The 12,398-nt window shown below is 39.6% G+C and overlaps 1 long non-coding RNA gene across 1 annotated transcript; it reads right to left on the bottom strand.

Annotated features, from left to right (window-relative positions):
- Positions 1 to 2,849: 2,849 nt before the first annotated feature.
- On the bottom strand, positions 2,850 to 10,926 carry LOC141553288 (uncharacterized). Its single transcript, XR_012485375.1, has 7 exons — positions 10,870 to 10,926; positions 8,667 to 9,721; positions 8,294 to 8,379; positions 7,458 to 7,632; positions 5,981 to 6,116; positions 4,802 to 4,858; positions 2,850 to 3,143 (listed from the first exon to the last, which is right to left on the bottom strand). It is a non-coding gene; the product is annotated as an uncharacterized LOC141553288 (long non-coding RNA).
- Positions 10,927 to 12,398: the final 1,472 nt, after the last annotated feature.

Genomic DNA, 12,398 nt, shown 5'->3' with positions numbered 1-12,398 from the left:
TCACCTTCTTAAAAAACAAAGGACCACCAAGAACCACCACAACCACCACTACAAAGTATAGCTCAGACACCACTTCCTCAGTGAGGTCTTCCTTGAGCCCAGCTAGTGTTAATGCTTTTTTTTTTTTTTTTTTTCCTTCTTGAAATTGTGCTTTTTCCTTCTGAAAACGCTTTGCATTACTGTGCCTGTATAAGGTTGATCAGAAGAGTTTCCCTATCAACTTGTTGAACTTACAGACTTATAAGCTTTCCTTTACAACTTCTGATTTCATCCTCTCCTAAAAAAAAGAAACTTCCTAAGGATTATTTTCATTACCTTCAAAACTGACTGGTTCCCAGTGTCATAAGATAGACCATATTATGAGTATTATTTCATTTAGGCCTATAAAAAGGATCCTGCTGATTATTTTAGTACCTTTTCCCTTTTGTTTTTGTGAAAAGCACATGAAACTTTTGTGAAAGAAAGCAAATGTAGCCTGAGCCCCAGTGCTCATTTGTATGTAACACTCTCCTCACAGGTATACATCAATGCCCTACTCCTGCATTTAGGGAGGGGCAGAGTTGATAATAGATATTTGCTCGTCGTTCTTTTCAGGCTCTTCTGGCTTCCAGCTTCATGACAGAAATTGGAAGAAACCTGTCCCACTCTAGGTTGTTGAAGAGGAAAAAACTGTCTCTGGGAATAAGCTGATATGTAAAATTTTGAATTTATTCTCAGCTTTCTAATCTAGACACTTTGGGGGATTTTCCTTTGGGTGAGTCCTGAGACTTTTTCTCTTGATTGGGCTGAGTTGACGGGGATCACACAACTAACTAATATATCCAGGGTCACATAGCTAGTAAGTGTCTGATGTCAGATTTAAATTCATGAAGATGGGTCTTCTTGATTCCAAACCCAGTGCTTATAGCCACTGTGCTACCTAACTGTCCTTGTTTGTTTTACCACCAGTAGAATTTAAGCTCCTTCAGCACAAGAACTGTCTTCTTTTGGTAACCTCCTTCATTAGATTACAAACTCCTTGAGCACAGGAAGGTCTTTTGCCTCTTTTTATATTCCCAATACTTAGTACAATACCTAACACACAGTAGATTCTTATTGAATTTTTACTGTAGTTTTATTGACAGCATTTAGTATAGTGCCTAGAACATATTGCATCCTCAGTAAATGCTTTATTCCTTGCTTTTTCTCCCTTCTTTCCTTCTTGCCATTCTTCCTTCTGATATAGGCATTATCCCCTTAAATAAAAAATTCTTGACCTGAGATCTACCAACTTATTTTATTTTTGGATAACTGTACTTCAACAAACCTGGTTTCTTTTGTATTCAACAACTTTATTTTTTACATTTTAAAACATTATTCTGAGAAAAGGTCTGTAGGTTGCCATAGGGGTCCACAATATAAGAGGTTAAGTATTCCTGGCTTTTGTATTTATACAAGATCTAGGGGTTCCTTGTGCACACTACTGCAGAAATATAAATTATAAGTTATATTTAGAGATATCCCTTCTATACCGCTAAAGAAAGTTCTAGAATTGGTCCTTGAAATAATATCCCATACAAATATTCTTAATTCAAGATGGTGATTTATTTGGTAGAGCCCAAAGGGCAACAACATATAGTGTACATAACCATAAAGAAGCCTTAAGAAATGGGAAACAAGAACTTTGTAAGCATGATTGAATTTGCTAAAAGGTAACAAGAAGGCATGAGGTTCCTGACCTAACTCATAAAGAGGATGGAGAACCTAAAAGAGAAACAGGAGTTATTACCTCCATCAAGACTGAATGATAGATTATATTTGGGTTACTCCAGTCCAGGGCTTCCCTGTAAGGAAACAGCTAGAGAAGTCTCCCCACTGTCCTTTCTACATTTGTCATCTGTTCATTCCCCTCTTCCTCCCCTGCTAATCCTGGTCTTTCTTTTAGATTACTTACTTTCTTCTTCTTCCTCATCTTCCTCCTTTCTCACTAGCCCCTTCCCCCCCCCCTTTTCCTCTCTCCTTTTATTCTTCATTGGCCCTTCCTCTTTTGATTATTTGCTCCTCTCCCATCTTCCATTCTTATTTGTTCCTTTTCTTCCTCCTCTTAGCTTCTGATTTATAGTCCCATTTGCAAGTTCTCATTTCTTTATTGTTTCTACTTGCATACTCTTTTTTTCAATACTACTATTACTTGCTCTTTTTGCAGTAGCCCCCTGTCCACCCCCAATGAACCACAGATTTGGGGGCTAGCTGGGGACCCATTTGAAGGTTCAAGCATACCCTGAGTACTGTTTCATTTTTCCAGGACATAAGCTCTTGAGCCCCTGTGGCTGTTTTTTCCAAGACTGGAAGACTGACCTCATCTCTCTGGAGTTACTGTCCTATTGGCTACTGTAGGAGTAGAGTGGGAGATGACAGCTGTTCTGTAGCAGTGGAGCTACAAGGAAAGGATGAGTGAGGCAGAAACAGGAAAAAACCAAATACCTTCCATAGTAAGTGGTCTCTCCTCTTCCCTTGTGTCTTCTTCCTAGCAATACCCTGCTAGTCCCTCTCCTATAGTGGGATAGTGTCATCAAACAGTGGCATTCCTGAGACAATGAAGGCCATGGGATGATAATTCTTGAACATCTTAAGCACTTTCAGCATTAACTCTCTTAGAGCTTTGATCACTTTATTGTTTACCCTCTATTAAAGGTATAACCCTGTTTAAATAAACCCAATATGTAGAAGTCTTGATTTATACAAAAGATAAATTAGATACTAGTGGTATGTGTGAATGTGTATGTGAATGTGTGTAGGGAGTATTGATGATCACTTTCTTTGTAAAAGATTTCACAATAGGCTTTCTCTAAAAAAGCCAGATCCCTTAATTTACTTAAAATATAGTTAAAATTTATAAAAAAAAATGTTTTTGATGGACACACCTACTTTGTAAAGTGAAGCATGTCCAGACTAGGTTAGTCCCACCCCCATTCCCCAACTTCTTGTCAACATCACACCTCAAGGCAGCAAGGATGGTTGCTCACTGCAGGCAGAATTCTCTTCCTTTGGGATTCCTTCCCTTCCTAAAGCTGGGCTTCTAACTCTTCCTCTGTGCTCTTCTTTGTCTCCTTCTGCTACTGGTCAGGCCAAGCTCTCACAGTGAATCCTGTTTTCTTTCAGCACTACAAGGACCTCGGACAGAGAGAACATAGGCATCTGGACTTGAAGTAAGACCCCATCAAAAAAGGCTTTTCCTTGGTCCTTCCTCCCTTCCATTCTCCTTCCTTCTCTTCCTTCCTTTCTTTCCTTTTCTTCCTCCCTTCCTTCCTTCCTTCCTTCCTTCCTTCCTTCCTTCCTTCCTTCCTTCCTTCCTTCCTTCCTTCCTTCCTTCCTTCCTTCCTTCCTTCCTTCCTTCCTTCCTTCCTTCCTTCCTCCCTTCCTTCCATCTCCCTTCCCCAAAATTCATTCTAGAAGGCTTTTCCTCAGAGGGTTCCATCCTCTGAAGTTTTAATTTCAATATTCCTTCCTGTGATCAAATCAATTTACCAAATCTTTGTTAAAGGCCTAATGTGTGCAGAATGTGTGCACTAGGCCCGAGGGGAATGTACAAAGTTGAGATAAAACAGTCTTTGCCTTAATGGATGTTTTGATCTAGTTACTCCTACTATATATTTTGTTCTAATGTCCTCAATACTCCGATGTGTGGTTTCTTTCCCTTTCTCTAGGTCTCTTCTAAGGCTTTTTCTTAATTGTTTCTGCCTAGCTGTAGTGTCCTAGAAGGGAAAACCTTTATGCTTTTTCACTTGGTTTCTCTAAGGAGTTTATAATAGATAGTTACTTTTCCCATTTACTTCCTTTCTTTACAATCCAAACTATGTCTCTCTTTCTTTCCTTCTATCCTCCAATGCTCTCAGATTGCAGGTTGACAACATAAGACCATCAGATAAATTGATTCCCACTCTACTTAAGGTCAAACTGTCTAGAATTGTCACTTCTTGCAACTTATTCATCTAATGCATGATCCTGGAGACAGTTCCATAGTGTTTACCCTCAGACAGACATTCTTTCAATGCTTAGTTCCTCTAAGACTCTTTTTCCATTTCCTGTCCCTGAGATAACTTCAAGGAGTTGCCCCCATATTTGAGCAGTTGCCCTTCAGGGAGAGGCATTTATCCACAGATAAATTTAAGGCTAATCTTTTCTAGTAGCATGTAAGCTCATAGACAAGAACTACTTAAATTTTTTTCTTAATTTTCCCCAAATCCAATGGAGTGCCTAGAACACAGTAGGTATCTAATAAATGCTTATGAATTTATTTGAAAATTCACTTAGGAAAGGGGAGGCAGGAAGAAAGTATGAAACAAGAAGGAATAGAGGGTTGTGGGAGAATTAGAGAAGACTAAATATCTGCTAATTATAAGTATACTAAAGGAAGAGAATGTTCTAAACTTTGTCCCTCATTATGTTTATTATTGGTATTGATTTGTTCACCTGCCTGCCCTCTATGATTGACTTCTCTCAAGCTAGCACTCTTAATTTGCTCATACACATATTCCTTCATTTCCTTCTGTGCATGTATATATATATATATATATACATATATATATATATATATGTATATATATATATATATATATATATATATATATATATATATATATATATATATATATATATATATACTTTAATTCTGTGGAATTTCATCAGGCATACTACATATGCTCACATTCTCCCTTATTTCTACCTCTTCTTCCTCCCTTCCCTTTCCAGAACTCCCATCACCTTTGCTTTGTTCTCTTTTAGTCAGCTACTCCTTGCTCTAAGACACTTAATTCTCTACCTGCTTTCGATGGAACACTTCTTTTGGTAGGTTCTCCATTATGTCCTTTCTCGGTTTCTGTTATAAATGAAGATTTGAGGAAATAATCATCTTTTTGTTCCTCATCCAGTTACTTGACCTGATCCTCCCTCCATCCCAGATACACTTCAGGAAGTCAAACTTATTCCTTTTAATTCTTTGTAGCAACATAAATTCATTGGGTTTTAACAGATTTTATTTTTTTCTTCTCTAAGAGTCTCATGTTGTTTTTCTTTCTTCCTATTTCTACATTCTACCCACATCTACATTCCACCCTTAGTTGCATTAATATTATTTTCTCCTAAATTCAGAGAATCCTGGATCTGGAAAGGACATTGGAAGGTCTTCTAGGCCATCCTCTGTTCACAGAGAAAACTACTTAAGACACCTTTCCAAAAATGTTTTCAATATTTCTCATTCTCCATAAAAATAAAATAGGGAAAGTATAGGATGATAGCATTTTCAATGTGTGTATATGTATGTGTGTATATATTATGTACATATATCTGCATGTATATGTGTGTACATATGAATATGGAGCTATTTCCTTCTCTTATTTCCAAAATGTATAATGATGATGGACACTGTCTCCAGAAGCAAAGAACAATTACTAAAATACTAGCACTTTGCCTTCCTAGCTGTATGAGCTCAAACAAGTTGATGTACTTCACTGGGCCTTAATTTCCTCACTTCTAATAACAACAACAACATTAATAATAATAATAGTTTGCATTTATATGGCACTTTAAGGTTTGCAGAATGTTACCTATGTTATTTATTTTCCTATGAGGGAGTGAGATTAGATGATCTTCACTGTTCCTTCCCTTCCTGTGACTTCTGACTTTATATTAGGTATTACTTTGAATAGATTCAGCCACATTCTAACATTTTAATTTGGGAAAGATAAGTGCTTAGTACTAATTATATGCCAGATAGCCTTATTTTACAATTGAGGAAACTGAGGCAAATAGAAGTTAAGTGACTCACCTAGTGCCACATAACGCTACTAAGCATTTAGGGTTAGACTTGAACTTAGATTTAGCACTCTACCCACTGTATGACCTTGATGCTACCCCACTCCTATCCCAGACTTAGTGTAACTAAGGAATAACTCTAAGACCTCAGAGAGTGGGAGCTGCTTCTGGTGGGGTGCATACTCACCTGGAGGTCCCTGCTCCTTGCTCTTGTGACTTCTGCCTCCCTGGCCTAGGAGGCATAGGGATTCCACTCTGGAAACCTAGGGAAGGTAGTGCCGTTCTCGGGTCCAGACCCAGTGAAGCGGATTTTGGGCCTGGATCTGAAAAGTAAACATGGCAGATTGATGGGTCCCATTCCCCTATGGACTGGATTAATTGTGGGGAGGGTTCCCAAGATGAGAATATACTCCTCTGATCCCTTCTGTATTGAGGTATCATAGTAACTTAGCTATTGGTCTAAATAAATGCCAATCAGATGTCCTGGTTAAGAGTGTGTTCATCTGATGGAAGAGGAGGAAGGATCATGAAACTTCTCGTTAGAACCTAAAGCATTGCTTAGTTCTGTTACATTCGGGTCTTTCTTTTGTTTTGTTTCCCCTACTTCATGCCCCACCTCCATCTGTCCTTATCTCTCTGTCTATTCCTGGAATATTAGCAATATGGTAACCCAGTTCCTTAGTCACCAGAAATACATTCCTATAGAGTTGAACAGTCTCCAGGATTCAGAGTCATAGGGTTCTGACTTTGTCCATAGACAGAAAGCAAAAAGAAAGATATGGAGGGTAAAGGAAAGCTTTCTTTTTGGACATTAGAGAGCATCTGCATAAGGGTTTCACATAGATCTTGAATTTCTTTTTTTTTTTTCTTCTCTCTCTCTCCTATCTTTCTTTCCTTCCTTCCTTCCTTCCTTCCTTTCTTTCTTTTTTCTTCCTTTCTTTTTTCCTTCTTTCTTTCCTTCTTTCTTTTCCTTCCTTCCTTCTCTTTCTTTCTTTCTTTCTCTTTCTTTCTTTTTTTCTCCTCCCTCCCTCCTTCCCTCCCTTCCTTCCTTCCTTCCTTCCTTCCTTCCTTCCTTCCTTCCTTCCTTCCTTCCTTCCTCCCTCCCTTCCTTCCTTTCCTCCCTCCCTTCCTTCCTTTCCTCCCTCCCTTCCTTCCTTTCTTTCCTCCCTCCCTCCCTCCCTTCCTCCCTCTCTCCCTTCCTTCCTTTCTTCCTTCCTTCCTTCCTTCCTTCCTTCCTTCCTTCCTTCCTTCCTTCCTTCCTTCCTTCCTTCCTTCCTTCCTTCCTTCCTTCCTTCCTTCCTTCCTTCCTTCCTTTCCTTCCTTCCTTCTTCTCCTCTGCCTATTCTTCCTCCTCTTATTCTTCTTCTCTTTTTTCTGCAGGAAGAATTTAGTAAGCATCACTAGGCACTGGGATTGCAAAGACAAACGAAAATGAGTCCCTGCCTTTGAAGAACTCACATTTTCATTGGAAGCATGAAATAGAATGTTGTACACAATGAACAGCAAAGGACCTGATTCAGCAGTAATGTGAATGCATTTGAGGTCCAATACTCTTCCCTTTCCTCATTACTCATTACTGATAGAAATGCAGTACTCAGTTAATTTGTCCTGGTTTTAGCTTTACCTCATCACCACTTTCTCCCTCTGTCCCAATACCAACTAACCTCTTCACATATCTCTGGAGTAACCCAGGCTCTGCCACCCATTGCATGGAAGAATTCTGCTTGTAATCTCAGGAATTCTTTATAGAGGATGGGCCAGTCTTCCTTTCCAAGCACAAAAGGGAAAATGCTCCACTTAGAGACAGGGTTGTCTTCCTCCATGTCACAAGCAATATAGCTGTCATAAAGAAATGGAAACATTCATCCAGTTTCCTCCTCAATTGAATTTCTAATCATCAGACTGTGTAGAAGAGATAGCTTTAGGAAAGAAAATGAATGGCAGGGAATCTCTGGCCCTTGGGTACTAATTTGGTTCCTGCTCAAGATAATGGTGATGGGAAGGATGCAATTTCTAAGGACTGGCTCAGAATCCAGATACAATCAGAAAGAATCTGAGATTCTGAGAATGTGGAGGTGGTGATCTCCATCCACAACTGTAAAATTATATCATTTTAAGAACTAATTTTTGTATACTCTTCATGAAATCTTCCTTTTCATTTTAGCCTTTTAGAGTCAGTCAGTGAGGATTTAATGGGTAGGGGAAGTAGGAAAGAGCCCTGACTGCTTTATTAATCACATTCCTAAAGAGTGGTTATCTCTCTCTTGATGGGGGAGCCTTAATTGTCTGTTAATTTAAGTTATCCATGATTAGGGACACAATATGGAATCACTAAGGAGGAAAAACTATATTGGGAATTCATCAGAGCACCCACTTTAGAAAAGATGGGTAAAGCATAGAGATTAGGAATGCAGAGCTTCTCAGCTGTCTCTTGGGTCAGAAAAGAAAAACCAATAAAGTTTTTTTTTCTTTAGGGTTTGGGGGCAGAGGTGGTACTCACAGAGCCAAGAAGAAGTGGATTCTATTATAACAGTCTCCTGGGAGTCCCACTCGACCAAAATATTCAACCACCATGGAGAGCAGATACTATTCAGAACAGAGAGAAGTTTGTCAAAAACTAAGAGTGAAGAGGAAAAGGATGAAGAACCAAGTCATTGAGCTCAGTTGGCAGGTCATGAATTAAGACCCCTGTATTTCCAACACCATCCCTTGCTACTATCCCACAAGTCTTCCTGCCCAAGTTCCTTATTTCTCCTATATTCATACCATTGATTCTTTTTACTGGTTTTGTTCTAATTGGGGAGAACATCTAAATTGTTATACCCACTCCCCCAAGTTTTTCTGCAGGTCCCACCCTTTGGGGCTTTCCATACCTTATCAGACACTCTTAGGAAAACGTCAGCCTCCAAGAAATTCTGGATGACAGGATCCTCTGCAGAGGGAGTGAATGGGTCAGAGGCATGGAGTGGCAAAGCTGGGAAGACCAAGCCCAGTGTTGTGGAAGGAGAAATTTCCTCCCAAAGAAGTCTCAGGAAGGTAGAGAAGCTGAAAGTCCTGCCACATTTCCTTCTCTGGTCAGGAATGGGGTCTAGGAGAGGAAGCTTTGCCTATTACAATGTGATTTAAAGGGGTTGGGAACCTCAACAGAAACTAAGAGCAGAAGATTGGGGTTCTATTACCTCCTAGCTCCATGACCTTGGTAAGTCACAAACTCCTTGCAAGGCTTCCTGTCTCAATATATTTCCTCTCTGTTGTTACTATTAAAAATGGACATCTCTAAAGATATATCTCCAAATGATGGTTCTGCTGCCTCAGGAGCCAAGGATATGACCTTAGATAAGACCAAAGAAGACTTTGTTCTTTTGTAGGACTGTATGGTGTAGAATCAGTTGTCTTTGTTCTTGCCCACACCTTGATGCTTTCTGATGGCATTTGAATGGGACTGTGGGACTAATGGATGTGGCATGTGAGCTGGTAAAGTATAACTTATTTTACCCTGAAAGAACTCAATAGAGGCTAAGTGGTAGAACCACTTGGAACCACTGCAATGGGGAGGAAAGAAGAGTGGACTCATAGCCCCATGGAGAGGAAGCCAAGTGATCTGCCCCCTACCTCAACTGAGTTTTTAAAGTCACTAGGATGTAATTCCCAGGAGCTAGATTGGAGCAATGATCATTCTTTTATGGAACCTCCCTGTGGAAAATCCCAAAAGTCTGCTCAGGCCACACACCAAGAAGTCTGTAGAAGGCTTCCTGATCCTCAGGGCGAAAATTGGCTCTCCTTCTCTTCTTCATGCAGAGCTTGGTTCCTTCCATACTAGTGACAGCCCACATGCCCCTCTTCAGATCCCTCTTCCTCAAGGCCTTCAGCTTAGGGATATACCCTGGGGAGGTGGATGTGGAGGCCAGAGGGCTGCTGTCCTGTGGGGCTGTAGGAATAGAGATCCCACATGAACAGGGAAGAGACCAACCTGGCTCATTTTCTCTCCCTCCCAACCCCCCACCTCTCCAGTTCACCCTTCTGACCCTGAGCCTACCAGGACACCTGGCAACTGCAGGAAGAGATGGTGGCCAAGCCTGGGCCCTCATTGACAGCTAATGTAAGGAGGTGAAGGGAATGAATGACTCTATTAACCTGCTGCCTTGGTATGAATATTTCAGTAGGTTTGTGATCTCATTGGTGTAGGTACTCCATCAGTACAGATCACAATCTATCCATGTGTAATTCTTGACCACACCCTCCCACAAATCTTCCATAGAAGATCTGCCTAATATGATGGGGGCCTTGCTCTGGATATTTTACTATTTTATGGATATATGTGTATCAACTTTTGGGTTGTCCATCCCTTTATTCCTCACTCTTGCTACATGATCAGCCCTTGCTTTTCTGGTCATATATGTCCTTGATGACATCATTTATGTAACTTCTTGAATGCAAGTCATTGTTGGTAGGTTGTAGGTGCCATAGCCTAATTACATTGATCATGAGTCTTTATTTAGACCTTTATCTAAATGTTGCACTGAGCTGGGATTAGATTAGGGGAAAGAACCTAGCATAATATATTAACAGAGTGACCTTTACCCCCTACAGCAATTGTTCTCTAATCTCTCACTTTTTGCAGGACAAAATATATTCATGTTCAGTTTATCCTATAGGATGAGCAAATAAGAATTCTAGCTCTTTCTTGTTTCTCCTCCCCACTATTCTGCCCCCAGCATATCCTTTCCTAGGATCCCATAATAGAATTCTGTTCTTTTGTGGGGTATAGATCTCTCTATAAATTTGATTTCTCTCCTTCTTAGTATCATTTATACCTTCTCCTATTTTACTCCCTCCCCTTCCCTTCGCAATTTACCTTTATAACATTGAAACTCTTCCCCTCACAATTTCACTTGACCCCAGTTCACTTACCTGAAGCCTCCCGAGCAGGTCTTGTGCTGATCCCCACCCTGGGGATCCTTACTGAGAACATGATTTGGGGACAGATGACTCAGAGGGGGCCCAGCTTTTAACCTGGGTAGGTACCTCCAGGTCTCTGAGCCAATTCAAACCTTTCAATAGCAGTTTGTCTCTTACCAAACAACTAGCATCGCCACGGAGCACTGACTTCAGCTAAGTGTTTAGGTCCAAACAGCGCTGAAGGTTCCGTGGCAGGAGGCCCCTGGTGACATCAGACCATTCCACACAGAGAACTGCCCTTTGCTTGAAAAGGGCAGTCAAGAAGACATTAGGGGGCATGAAAGGAATGCTGACTGGTTTTGTGGCTTGCACAGTACCACCTCTTGTCCTAAGAATAATGACTTCTGTTTGCATTGTAGTTTTGTTCTCCATTGCTTTCATACCAATAAGCTCATTTTCTCATGACACTTCTGAAAGGTGAAGAAGGCATCTGTAACTTTCTTGTTTCAGAGAAAGAAAGCAATATAGAATTTACTGGTTTAAAGCTATATAGTAGGGAAATCAGTTTGTCTTATTCTGAATGTATGCTTCTGACTGTCAGGCCTTTTACCATACTATGACAATGCACTTGCTTGCTCTCCTTCTATCTGACATATAGAACCCTTCACTGTTTGGCTCCAACTGATCTTTCCAGAATTATTTCACATTATTCCCTGAGTGCACATTACTATATTTTTCCAGTTCTATCACATTACTTGTTCATCATGCTAACATGGTGACCATACTCTGGTTTTCCCTTAATAGCATGATTTCTTTGAAGCCTTCTTGCTGTCTTTTATAGAGGACATTCCATTTCTTGCCCCTGACTTTGTATAGGTTATCTCTTGTGCTTGCACTGTTCACGTTCCTCACCTATTGGAATCCATTCAAAGGCCAAGTGCCTCCTATACAAGACTTTTCTTGATATCCCCAGTTTTTAGCAATCCATCTATTACTTAGTACTTACTTTTTATATATTTTATATTATAATTATTTATATGTATTTTGTTTTACCTCAGTAGAATATAAACTCTTTAAGAGAAGACACTATTTTTATTATCCCTGATGTTTGGCAAAGTACCTGATATGTAGAAGTTCTTTAATAAATGCTTGTTGAACAATTATATATGATGATCAATTCTGATGGACCTGGTCCTCTTCAACAATGAGTTTACAGCAGTAATGAACTGAACCAGCTACACCCAGTGAAAGAACGCTGGGAGATAACTATGACTACATAGAATTCCCAATCCCTCTACTTTTCTCTGCCTGCATTTTTTATTTCCTTCACAGACTAATGGTACACTATTTCAAAGTCCGGTTCTTTTTGTATAGTAAAATAACTATGGACATATATACTAATATTATATTTAATTTATACTTTAACATATTTAATATGTGTTGGTCAACCTGCCATCTGGGGAAGGGGAAGGAGGCGAAAAATTGGAACAGAAAGTTTGGCAATTGTCAATGCTGTAAAATTACCCATGCATATAATTTGTAAATAAAAAGCTATAATAAATTTTTAAAAAATAAATAAAATAAATTTGTTGAATTGAAAAAGAAAAAACCCCAGAGAGGATGGAGAGCCAGAGATTAAGATTCCTATAAATGAAACATCTGAATCCCACCCCAGTCTTCACTTCTTCACTAAATATATAACAGTA

This window comes from Sminthopsis crassicaudata, chromosome 2, assembly GCF_048593235.1.
Source record: "Sminthopsis crassicaudata isolate SCR6 chromosome 2, ASM4859323v1, whole genome shotgun sequence".
Taxonomy (NCBI): domain Eukaryota; kingdom Metazoa; phylum Chordata; class Mammalia; order Dasyuromorphia; family Dasyuridae; genus Sminthopsis; species Sminthopsis crassicaudata.
The sequence above is the reverse complement of the archived record's forward strand: the minus strand, read 5'-3'. Positions and strand labels throughout refer to the sequence as shown.